This window comes from Crocodylus siamensis, chromosome 5 (assembly GCF_052110815.1).
Source record: "Crocodylus siamensis isolate JL-2025a chromosome 5, ASM5211081v1, whole genome shotgun sequence".
NCBI lineage: Eukaryota > Metazoa > Chordata > Crocodylia > Crocodylidae > Crocodylus > Crocodylus siamensis.
In genome coordinates, this window is record NC_143399.1 from 30,786,591 (window position 1) to 30,799,107 (window position 12,517).

At 43.3% G+C, this 12,517-nt stretch overlaps 1 protein-coding gene across 5 annotated transcripts in view; it reads left to right on the top strand.

Moving 5' to 3' along the window:
• The window catches only part of LRRC8D (leucine rich repeat containing 8 VRAC subunit D), an 85,523-nt gene that overhangs the window by 56,777 nt on the left and 16,229 nt on the right, over nt 1-12,517 (top strand). The window lies entirely within an intron of this gene.

Sequence of the window (12,517 nt, forward strand, 5' to 3'; positions counted from 1 at the left end):
AAGCCTTTTGGGGAAAAGATTTTTTGCTTTCTAAAGCTGTATAACAGCCAGTGTAATGATCCCAATTGGGATCTTTAGGCCAAATAAGACTACTAATTTACTGTTGCTACTTTTGAATTTTTTAATTGGACTCTGTGGGTGCGTTCTGACAAGTGTGCATGTGCAGGGTGCACATTTGCTGTGGGACAAAAAGCAGCTGCACATATTTGTGCCATTGCTATTTTTTGTTGGGCATGCCCCTCTACATATGCTCTGGTGTGTGGCAGAGTGACCCAGGTGTGGTAGGGGAGGCTGGGGCCAGCACCTGTGTTGGCCTCAGCAGCCCTAGTTGGGGTCCTGGAGGCCCCCTGGAGCAGCAGCGGTGCAAAGCCAGCTGCTTGGAATCTGGTCAGCAGCCAGAGCATGGCTCTGGCTGGCTAGGCTCCCTTTCTGGCGGCTCACGCTACTGACACGTGTGCCACACTGTTGTTTTTTGGTGGTGGGTACTTTTTTGGCACCACAGTCTCCCGGGCTACAAATGGGTGCATGTACACTGCATGCGGTTTGCAGTGCCACAAACCTCAAGTGCACGCTCACGAGGATGTGCCCCTGTGGGTGCAGACAGATGCAACACCTGAACTGTTTCAAGAATGTCACAGATTATGTTAATAATGGTCAAGAATGTCACAGATTATGTTAATAATGGTCTGGGGTCAGACGTGCTGGCACATACCCTGCCGAGGATTCCAAGTAGAAGTCCCCTTTTAGGTGCTGTAGTGCTATCAAACCACCACCAGGTGTGGTAGTGAGTACCCAGCCCAGTTGTAGTTTTCTGTCCCCTCTTCTTACTAATACTGAGTTCAGCAAAGACCCATTCCTGCACTATTCTGAAATATGTAGTGGTACTTGACTATGAGTGCTTGGGTGTGTGTATAGGCCTAGAAGCTGCTTGGATCTCTGCTTCGGACTTCCCAGGGGCTGGGTTCTTTGGAGCTGCTAGAGCTTTCTCCATATTTAAAGAGCATTTTTCCTCAAGCCAATCACCAGTTTACTCCAGTTCCTGGGAACTGACCATGGTTTGGTTCATCCTAGGCTGAACTGGGGACATAAGGGTGGCCAGGGAGAAGGGTCACTGCTTAGACCCCTGTTTCTGTGCTCCTGGGAGCTCATATAGCTGGACAATTCTAGTTTAAACCAGTCTAAATATTATGTCTGTCTGCATCCTATGTGTCTGTCCACATCCTACCAAATCAGGAAGGTGGAAAATCACTGAAGGGAGATTACTTTGTTCTTTCTGGGTACTGTTAAAGCCATCAATACCTATGTTTAGAGGGTCTCTTACACCAGTACGTGATGCACCCTCATGAACCTTGTTCAGTTAGCTGTGTTAATCTGAAGGCAGGCAGAAAGCAAAGCAGGGTTGCATTTTAGATACTAACTTGTCCATTTATGGCATCTAATGAAGTTGGTTGTAATCTGCAAAAGTTCATGCCTCTCGGCAAGTTAGTCTATAAGGTGCCACCCTGCTCTGCGTTCTTCTTTATTCACAGGGATAGAGGCATCTTGCATCTTGAAGCATGGATTAGGGCTAAAGGAGGCTGCAGACTCGGGAAGGAAAGCAAGTCTGTTGGAATAGTTTTCTCCTGTTTTGTGTCCACTTTTGGACAAGTCTTCAGGAAATGGAGCCTAAGAGCAAAGCTGTCATGATCTGCATATGTCAGCAAAAGGCCAAGATACAGACAACCTCTAGGATACGTGTACAATGAGCATTATCTATTATTTTATATTTGAATACAGAACAGAGCACACCTAGTCTACCCAACAAGGGTATGTAGTGAATGTCAAGAATATGAAGAAACACCATTCGGTAACTCTTGGAGAGAACAGTATTTCTCATTAAGTGTATGAGAGGAAAAAAATCTAGTTAACTTAAAAAAATCTTTCAGATACAGATGATTTTGATTTGCTTTAAGGCCCCCTTTATATTGCTGTGACTGAGAGCCTTTAAGACTAAATTTATGTGCATTTTAAAGTATTTAATGTGGCAGGATAAGAAGTTGATCTTTGTTAACTTTTTCTAAGTTTCTAGGCACATTACTCTTTTTCCTAACAGTAATTTGTGTTCATTTTCAATTAATAAGGTATAAGCAGATATAGTGATTACAGCTGTCACTACAAGTGCCCAGACAGCTGTGATGCTCTCATCCTCAAGGCTTTTGCTCTCTGTGAGAAACATTGTTTTGCTTTTCATTCTGCATAGATAACCCACCTTCTGCCACATAGAGCTATCAATTTCACTATATTTAACTAAAGGCACTTGTGTTCTGCTTTTGGTTCTGTTGACATCAAGCTTACGCACTGAAAGTTCCAGGTTCAGGGGCACTAGTATCTTCAGGAAGGGAGGGAAAGTCTCGTATCTACTGAAAATAGATTACTTTGACCATTAAATAAATCTCCTTCTATTCTGAAGTTAATTAAGGTTAGAAATAGAAATTTTAAATCTAGATCCCTAGTTTTATTTATTTTTTAAAGACTGAAGTAAGATGAGTTTATCCCTCCCAAATTATGAGGTTTCCGTTTGCTCTTTTAATTGATTTTTTGCACCCCACCCTTCCTTAAATGGAGTTAATGACTCTAACACAGTCTTTCCCAACCAGTGTGCTGCAGTGCAATGGTGTGCCATCAGAAATGAACAGGTGTGCCATGAAATTTTACCGTGGCAATGAGCTGCAATAGGTATGAGGATGGGGTGTGCCTTAACAGCTGTGCTGCAGAAATTTTTTATTAATGTAAGTGTGTCTTGGGCTAGAAAAGCTTGGGAAACACTGTTCTAACATCTATGGTAGCAGTATATTATATTTTAGAGAACTGGACTTAAAAACATCAACCCAGCAGTTCCAGTTCTGGCCCATTTCTTGCCACTTTAGAAGTTACCACAATTCTGATGGATTCCGTAAGGCAGAATACCATTAGGCAGAAACTGGAGAGGAATATTTTTCAAAGCAATGAGATGGGTTACTGAGAGCAGTTTTAGTTTGAGTTGAGACTATTTCAAGTAGGAAGCTTCTGGCTCTGTGAATGGAAAGTAAAACTAACACACAGACACATCAGGGATTAGGATTCTGAAAATTCCAGGGATTTCAGCATTTCTCAGATTTGCAAATTAATTATGAAATATTCATATACATAGTCATATACCTACATTTTTCCTTTTCTGTGATGTGACTTTTGTTGTGGCTTTTTTAATGACCTGCTTCTTTAAGTGAAACTCAATTTTAGTGTCTTAAGAAATAAATACTAGAAATTATGGTGCTTATGAGACCCATGTTTGTTTTAGGGCCTTGAACCTTGGTAAAAACCCAAGACGTGCCATTCATAGTGAAGCAGAAGGCTGCATGCTTGATGTTTGCAATCCGTTCCTGTACTCGAGAGTGGTTACAAAAACACACTGCAGAAATTTTGTCAGAGACACAAATAGTAATTTTTGAAATGGCAAACAGATTGAATGTTTAAGTGGTATCCAACTCCAAATCAATTTAGAGTTTATCAAATGGTGGAGCATTAAATTAAATTGTATACTTAGCTAGTGTAGATTAAATCCAATAACAAGTGTTTTTAAAGGCGCAGTACCCATTTAAATAGCAAGGTGTTTCATACAAATCCCTGGCTTCTGCATGCTGATGAGACTCTTTACCTCCTGTTCCGGTGTTTTGCAAGAAACTGTGGGATGGGATTCAAATTGTATACCCACACTCTCAGTATAGTCTAATGATATATAGTTTCAAGTATTTCCCGTATAAATCTGTCACTTAAATTTGATGCTGTTGCTGTTAATCAGATCTTAGGGCACCTGTACATGTGCAGAGATGGTGCTCTCACGCTGTAATTTCAATGCGTTGGCACATGGTAATTACCACCCTTCAGCAGACTCCAGGATCATGTGTATCGGCATCCCTGTGCTGAAAAATGGTGGCAGGGGTACTTTAACTAAAGCTCGCTTGACAAGCTTTAGTTAAAGCACCCCCACCACCATTTTCAGTGTGGGGATACTGATGCGCATGATGCTCCAGGCACCTTAATTTAGAGCGGCTCTTGGAGCCACCCTAATTAATGCTCCCCCTCCCCTCCTCTCCCCCCCCCCCCCCCCCGACTCCTCGGAGCATGTCTGTAACTGCCCTTAGTTTCTGTAGTAACATTTGAGCTGTTTCTTGTGTGGATGAAGTACATTCTAGCAGTAGTCTGAGGTGAGGCTGGCACCATGTATACGTAAGTGCCAGTGCACTGTCTCAATCTGCAGTACTAGTCTGGTCCAGGATTTCTGTTCAGTATAAACTGACATTTATGCCAGGAAGGACTCAATGCAAACACAAACAGCAGGATCCAAGAGTATGATATAAAGTAGTACACAAACGGAATAGACCAGTGTTGAAGGATAAAGAATTTTTGAGGGAGGAAGGGAAGAAAGCAAATAGTTTCTCTTGAGCAATAGTCTGACATTTGGTCGCAAAACAAATCTCATTGCTTTTGCAAATCTGTTGAAGTCTAAAGTTTTTATACAGTGGTGTATATGAAGAGTAGCAGAAAAGGACCGGGTTTGTTGATTGCACTGCCAACTTTCTCTGTGCTTGCAGAAAGAGGAAGAAATGCTTCATGCCTGGGGAAGCTAAGCCAGGCAGATGATTCATTTCCTGCCTGATGTAGGTCCAGTCTTGTGGTAGTGCAGTCACTGTTTCATATGCTGGGTATATGGAATCACACTAATTAGTCATTCTCTAATTCAGTCCTCAAGTACAAACTATATTAGCAGATAGTATAACCCTTTGTAGTTTTTTTAGAATGAAACTCATTCCTAGTTTTGAATTGCTTCTCACTCCCTTTGGAAATCCATTCTTTCTAACCCAATGAGAAATATCTCCTTTTGTTCACTTAACATTTTCTTGATTATTGGGTTTGTGAAGCCTATCAATGAATTCTTAAGCTGTTGTTAATCACATTTCTCAGGGGAATGTGCTAATACAGACTTCTCAAAAACTAATTAAGGGGCATTTAATTGGGCAGGTAATACAATTTATGCAAAACTGGTTACATTTGCTGATTTAAATAAATAGTAATTTAGTACTATTATCTTTTCATCGGTACATACGTAATTGCAGTGGGTTCTTGTTCTACTCTGATTGTTTCAAATGCAAGTAGTTTTAGTCTTTAAAGTGACTCCTAAGTGAAAGTGAGGCTTAAGCAGGAGCACACATGCATTATATTCAGATTATTTTGGAGCTTTTTCTTCATAAATTAAAATGTTTTCAATTTTGGATCTTCATCTTTGTTTGACACTAAGAGGCAAGTCAGTGCACTTGTACTGCCAAGATTTATAAATTGCATCCTAAAAGTTTGGGCAGAAATGAGAGCAAAATTGAAGCTTTTAATCAAGGTAACTAACTTTTTACTGAGAACAGAGAATCCACACAGAAAATGGTTTTCTGCTGAGGGATAATGATCCTAAGAGACTAAAATATACTTATACCATCTCCACTCCTGTACATTGATTGAGCAAGTGATTGGGATTAGGAAGTGTGAGTAGGAGACAATTCACCAAAATACACTGTTTCCCCTTACATGGCTAACTGGGTACTCCAGCTCATTTATTTAGGTACGTTGTAATAAAGATGAGTCAATTAGTGGGTTGTAAATAAAGTATCTTTAAGATGAGCTCAGGGTGTAGGTTTTCAATCCTCATTTTGTCTCAAAGAACCAGGGCTTTCCAGTTTAAATCATGTACTGTTGTGCCAAAAAAACAGTGGTTTGACTGAGGGTGTGGCACCATTTGTTCAGTGCCTTGTGAACTGTAAGGGCTTAGAACAGGGGCGGGCAATTATTTCTGGTGGAGGGCTGCTTACTGAGTTTTGGCAAGCCATTGAGGGCCTCATGACAGACAGCCAGGGGCAGATAAATATTAATTTTCTAAATTTTTAGGGGCCCCGAGGGCTGGATAGAATGTCCTGGCGGGCTACATCTGGCCCATGGGCTGCATGTTGCCAACCCCTGGCTTAGAAGCAAATGTTCCCCAGCAAATGTGTTCCTTGGCTTTCCAGTGGAATGGTACAGTGTCTTCTCCAGGGCTCTAAGACACTAACCTAGGGCATGGACATATACAGCTGAACTGTTCCAAAATGTCACTAATTGGAAACTGGTTCACAATTGTGTGAAGTGCTGAAGCTCTGACAACAGTATATTTTTTCCAGAAGAAAGCCTTTTGTTCTGGGATCTCACAGATGTCCATTGTCCCACTTTAAGTATCTGTGAAGTATGAGGGTGCGGGCAGTCATAACACTTGAACTAATCCAAGAATATCATTAGGAACTCGTTCACAACTGTCCCACTTTGGAGGTGGGGGGCCTACTGTACACTGCCAAAGACTGTAAGTAGAACAGTCACCTTTTAGAGATGTCAGTGCTGTCAAATCACCACAGGGGAGAAGGGTTAGGATATACCCAACTCAGCATGCCTTCCACTGGCAAGTGCCCCAGTTTTCCCAGTATTGCCTAGGCAGGGGAGGAAATCCCAATTGGCTGGACACCAAGGAAGAAGACAATGCCTGTTGCCCACAACTGTAATTTTCTGATCTACCTTCTCACTAATACTGAGTTCAACAAAGACCATTCCTGTACTTTACCAAATCTGTGTGGTGATAACCTAATTGGGGTGCCAGGGTATGTGTATGGGTAGGGGGATGCTGCTTAAACCCCAGATGCTGGGTTCCTGTGAGCTGGGTGCTCTGGGACTGTCAGAGATTTTGTAGCTTTCAGAAAACACTTTCCCCCAAGCCACTTATCAGTTTATTTCAATTCCTGGCAATGTATTGGGTCTTAGTGCATCACATGCTGATTTGAGGGTGAAGTGGGTAGCCAGTTGCTGTAGTTGCAGTGGGAAGGTAGGCCCAATGTTTCTGGCTTAGACTACTACAAGAAGACTTTCTCTAAGGGTGGCCAGGTGGGAGGGTGCCTGGGTCTTTGATTCTGGGTTCCTGGGGAGCTGGGTATTCTGGGGCTGTCCAAAGTCACTGCTGGTTTTAAACAGCATTTCCCCCCAAGCTACATATCAATTTTATTCCATTTGTGGCAGTTGAGCAGGTTGGGGGTTATCCTAGGCTGATTTGGGATGGGAGGAGCAGGGGGAGCCAGGTGAGCAGGATGCTGGGTGCTCTGAGGGACAACCCAAGGTCTCCACGTCAGTTTCCAGGAATGGAATGAAATTAACCGGTGGCTTGGGGGAAAGTGCGGTGTGGGCAATGGGGGGTGTGTTTGTGTTGGGATGGGGGGATACTTATATCAACCTGGGATGGCAATGGTATGGGTCCAGTGCAGGCAGTATACCAGTAGTTTGAGACACTAAAATTCTGACTGTGTACCAAAGTAGGCAGTTGCTGTGCAGTGCCTGGGGGAGGGTATGAGGAACAATGCAGTATGGGATGACTGGAGGACCAACCAAGCACTCAAGGAACACTGGTTCAAAGTGGTACCTGATTACCCCAGGGATACTTCTGAAATGTTCCAGGAAGTTTAATCCATTCTAAGATGGCTCAAACGTTTGGTCTCTTGCAGTTGAACAACATTTAAAATAGTTTTGTGTTATACCCTGAGAGAGAAAATGTGCTAACACTTTTTCCTTTGGAAAGTGCCATGTATGGTCTGTAAGTTAATAGCATCCTGTTCAAGTTAATTGCCAGTCATTCCAGGCACAAGCATGTCAGGCTGTGTGCTCTCTTTGGCCACTGAACAGCACTGCAGGTTGGAAGGACTGTGTGTGCGAATAGCTGTACTGCTCCTCATTTGTCTCAGGTTTTGACTTGGATTAGAACTGCCTCAAATAAGATGTCTGTTTATAGCCCAAGAGTTTGTATTCCTGGTTCTGTAGCTGCAAACTAGAAATCCAAATTTAAAATATAAACATGCCTGATCTGCTGTTCAGTCCGATTTATTTTTCACCCCCAAGGGAAGGTGAAAAATTACTTATGAAAGAAACTGCTTTCCAGCTTATTGAAGAGTTACTGCAAAGAATAGAACTAAAAACAAGTTAAAAGTGTTTGTGTTTACAGTTGGCATAAAATAGTCATTACAACAGGGGCTTGTATTTGGCAATTTGTGATTTCCTCTTAAATGTCAAGTCATCCTAGTCTTTAGCAGGTGAAATGCAGAGTCTTGACACTGAAACATAGATCAACTTTCTATGGTTAAAAGATTAGTGAATTCAAGGGCAAAGAAACCTGAAGACAGTGACTGATTGTTTCATGTATCCACTTAATTTTCATCTTGTTAATCTTATCTTACTGTATAGGTATAGGTTTTTGTTCTGTTTTTTTAAGTGAGAACTCCTAAATCTTTTAGGGGTGAGGAAAAGAGAATTTCTTTTGTTTCACAAATCCAATCTGTTAACTAACAGAGATCTGCCTCTCTCTTTATAGTATGCTAAATTTTTGAGTAATACCAGAGAGGTTTCTTTTTGTTTTTAACTGCTGATCTCTTCTGAAACAGCAGTTCTTCTGTGTGTGTCAGTAACTTGAAAGAAAAGACATATTCAGAGAGCTGAATGTTGTAGTTCTTGTAAGCTTTTGTTATATCATGCTGGCTGAAGCCTACTGTAAGAAGATTACAGTGGCGAACTTTACAAAAACTTTTAAAATTAATTTTTGTGCTCAACAAAGAGGTCAGATACAGAATTTGTTTGAACTTCTGTGCTTTTCCTCTTTTCTTGTTTTTCTCAATCAGCCTGCAAAGGTCACTTCACTTACCGATGATAGTAACCATGTCCATGCTGCTTGGATTTTAACACTTATAAAAGTGCTCTTGTGGCAAAAGTTATCCATGTAATCAATCCCTTACTGGCTATGGCTTTAACAAACAAGTTAGGGAAGGTGCAGTGAAATCGGTGTTTGTATGGTTAACTTTTTCTCAAGGTAAGGATTATGGTAAGGAAACAGCTGTAGAGTAGACTGGCTGTGGTTACTTTAACTACTGGCATCAGACCCCATCCAGAATGTCTAACTAACAAAATGGGTACAACACCATTTACAGCAGATGGCTTGTCTCATTATTGCTACCACCCGTTAAGGGGCAGCGGAAGTGCTCTGGTAGAGTCTTTTTATTTAAAAAAAAATATATATATATAAATATTATATAAGCCTAAGTCTGTCTGTCTCTCTGCCCATAATGCTTTATGTGCACTCTGATTGGCTGACAAACAGCCAATCAGAGTGCAAACAATCCTTCGAGCAGGAGCTGGCAGCAGTGGAGTGCTGCCATTATGGTGGGGATGGAACGGGAGGTAGGGGCCAGCGCTGGTGGCCTCCCTCGCTTCCTGCAGGTGGCAATGATGGGTGGGTGGGTGAGGCCATCAGAGCAGGGGCGAGATGCCACGGGGAGGGGGTGAGGCCACTGGCGCTGGCCCTTCTGTCGTTGCTGCCTGCAGGGCCGAGGTGGTGGTGGTAGTGGTAGTGGGCCCAATGTGGGCTGAGGGAATAGTGGGTGTGCCGTGGGGGGGAGGAATGGGCCTGGGCCCAACATGGGCTGGGAGGAGGACCAAGCCCGAGCCAGAGGAGAAGCCGGCCCGCTGCGGCAGTGGTGGGGCAGAAGCGGGCCTGGCCCGGCGTGGCAGTGGCAGGTGGAAGGGAGGAGTGAGCCTCCTGCCCCACCCCTTTCCCGTGTCAAATCCGAGCCTGCTTCTCCCATTCCCCCCACCGCCGCTGAGTCGGCCCAGGCCCATTGCTGCTTCCACCACACTGGCCCAGCTTCTCCTCCCTCTCAGGCCTGGGCCCACTCCTCCCCTCCCCCTGCCACTGGGGTGGACTGATAAAGCCTTTTTTGGCCAATACCAATGGTCAGTTATTAACCAGCCATATTGGCTGATATGCAGCTCCCTGCCAATAAGTCTGTGGGAGGGTAAGGAGTGTTGGGGGGGGGCAGATCAAGGCCCCCGTGATGAGGGAGGGAATGGGGTTGGGGCTGGGGCAGGGGCAGGCTCTGCCCGGCTTGGGTGAAGAATGCAGCCCCAGGAGCAGGACAGAGTTGCTGTGGGTGGCTCCCCGCTGCTGTGCACACCCCTGTGGGAGGCATAGGGAATATGTGCCCCCACAGATTTGTGTGCAGGGTCAGGGTGAGCTGACTGCTGTGGGCTTAGGGCCAGGGGTTGCACTGGCCTTTTCCTGGCGGGGGGGGGAAGGGGGTCAGGTCTGTTCTTGGGGCAGGGCGGTGTGGACGATGGTGGTACTCTGAGGGGTGGCTGTGGGTGGGCTACAGTCACCCCAGAATTCACTAGCCACCCCTCCCAGCCCAGGCCCCCACTGGGAAGAGGCTGGTGCAGCCCCTGGTCCCAAGCCCACAGCAGGCAGCTCTCCCTTACTCTGTGCACAGATCTCAGGGGCACATGCCCCCATGCCTCCGCAGGGGTGCATGCGGCATCAGGGAGCTGCCCACTTATGTCCCCTGGACAACCCACCTATGGCTCTGCCCCGCTTTTGGTAGGGTTGCATTTACTGCCCTGGCTGGGCAACACCTGTCCCAGCCCCACTCCCTCTGGGGCCTCGACCTGCCTCTCTCATGCTCCTCCCCACCACGGAAGGCAGTGTCCAGTTGGTAACTCTAAGCTGCCCAGCTGCATTCCTGGCCGTGTGCATGCTGCAGCTGTGCAGATGCACATGGCATTTATTGGTGAGGTTATTGGCTATACCAGATTTAAAAAAAAAAAAAGTTGATTGCAATGATGTTAACTTTCTTTTTATCAGTGCTGATACAATATGTCAGCAGTATATTGGTGCACCTCTAGCAAAAAAGCCATTTTGCTGTGATCCACTGTATTTTAATAACCCTTTGACTAAATTCTGGCTTTTCTTGAAAGGTTTTCTGCTCATTTGGGGTGAAAAGGTGGATTTTTTTTTTTTTTTTTTTTTTTTTAGTGCAAGCAGGTGTTCTAATGGGACGTAGCCAGTTTGAGATCTGTGCACAGACTTGTATAAGAGGCATCTGTTGAATTGCCTTATTTGACCTGTGACAAATCAAGCAGGATATATTTTTAATACAGTGCTATCACAGATTCTCTCAACTGAAAATGAGTTTATTTGCTGTAGGAAGAAATATAGTTTGAGAGCTAAGAAAATGGTCATGTACTGTACATGTGCATTTTGTGATTTTTAGCCCTCTAAGGGAGTTTATAGACATGCCCTTTATTTAGTGCAGCTCTGAGAGCCACACTAATTAAAAGCACCCAGAGCATCATGTATATCAGCAACCCTGTGCTGAAAAATGGCGGCTGGGCACTTTGAACTAAAGCTTGTTGAATGAGCTTTAGTTTAAAGCACTGCACCACCATTTTTCAGTGCAGGGACGCTGATGCATGTGACACTGGAGTCTGCTGAAGCACAGTAACTATGACACTCCAGTACACTCGATTAATTTAGTCTGCTCCGATGCAGTGTAATTACAGCATGTTGGAGCAGCTTCCTTGCCCTAAGTCTCTCTGTAGAGAAGAGCTGTACAAATAAAGTGTATATCAAGATAAAAATAATAAACCCAAGTGGTCCATCATAACATTGGTTGCTTTGGAGCCTCTTAATATTCTGGCTGGTAGTCTCCTTTGTAGCTGAACATATTACATGATGCACATTTCATGTGTCATTACATATTTTACGTTAACAATGACAAACTTCAGTCGTGGATACAGTAGCTACCTGATATGTGTACCACATCCTGCTTGCAGCAGCTTATTCTTTGAAGAAACAGAATTGTGTTCAACCTTCCACATTTCATAATAATAAAAGGAAAGCAGAGCTATTTGATGCACTGTAAACTGTGAAAGGAGTAAGTTTTGATTATCATTCAGTATGTCAGTTCTGATTCAAGATGGATAAAATTTCATTAAAAAAACCCCCTTGAAAACAGCTTGCTATATAGAACTAGTTTTCATGTTCTGTAGTTGCCAGATTTCTGTGACAAGCTTGGGGGAGATGTCTATTATGCAATGATTTCTTGTTTATTTTAAAATGTTCATTATCTGAGAGAGGAGAGATTTTCTTTAAAATACTTTCTCTGGAAAATGGAGTTTGTAAGTACTTCACTAGAAAATGAATAAATAACATAAGGGAAAATTGATTTTTTTATTTTTTGGGGGGGGGCATGGATGCCTTGTACAATAGCTGCAGCATTAACACTGCTCATATATAGTACTTGACGGTACTTAAGGAAAAGACAGATACATCTGGCAGCCAGTGTGAATACTGAATTGCAAGCAATGAGATTTATTGACATTCTAGCCTATTTGAAACAGTAGAAATAAGAGATTCTGCTGTTGTTGCAAGAGGCCTTAAAATGTGCTCCATGATGAATTGTGCAAAGCTTTTTGCAATTTTTTTCCTGCTTATTTTGCTTGAAATGAAAATATTTTTAAGTAGTTGACACTGACACATCATGTCACATCTTTTCAAAGTGGTGTACAGTCTATAGAATCTGATAGAAGGTATAATAATTTGCTATTGAATTATATAAAATATATT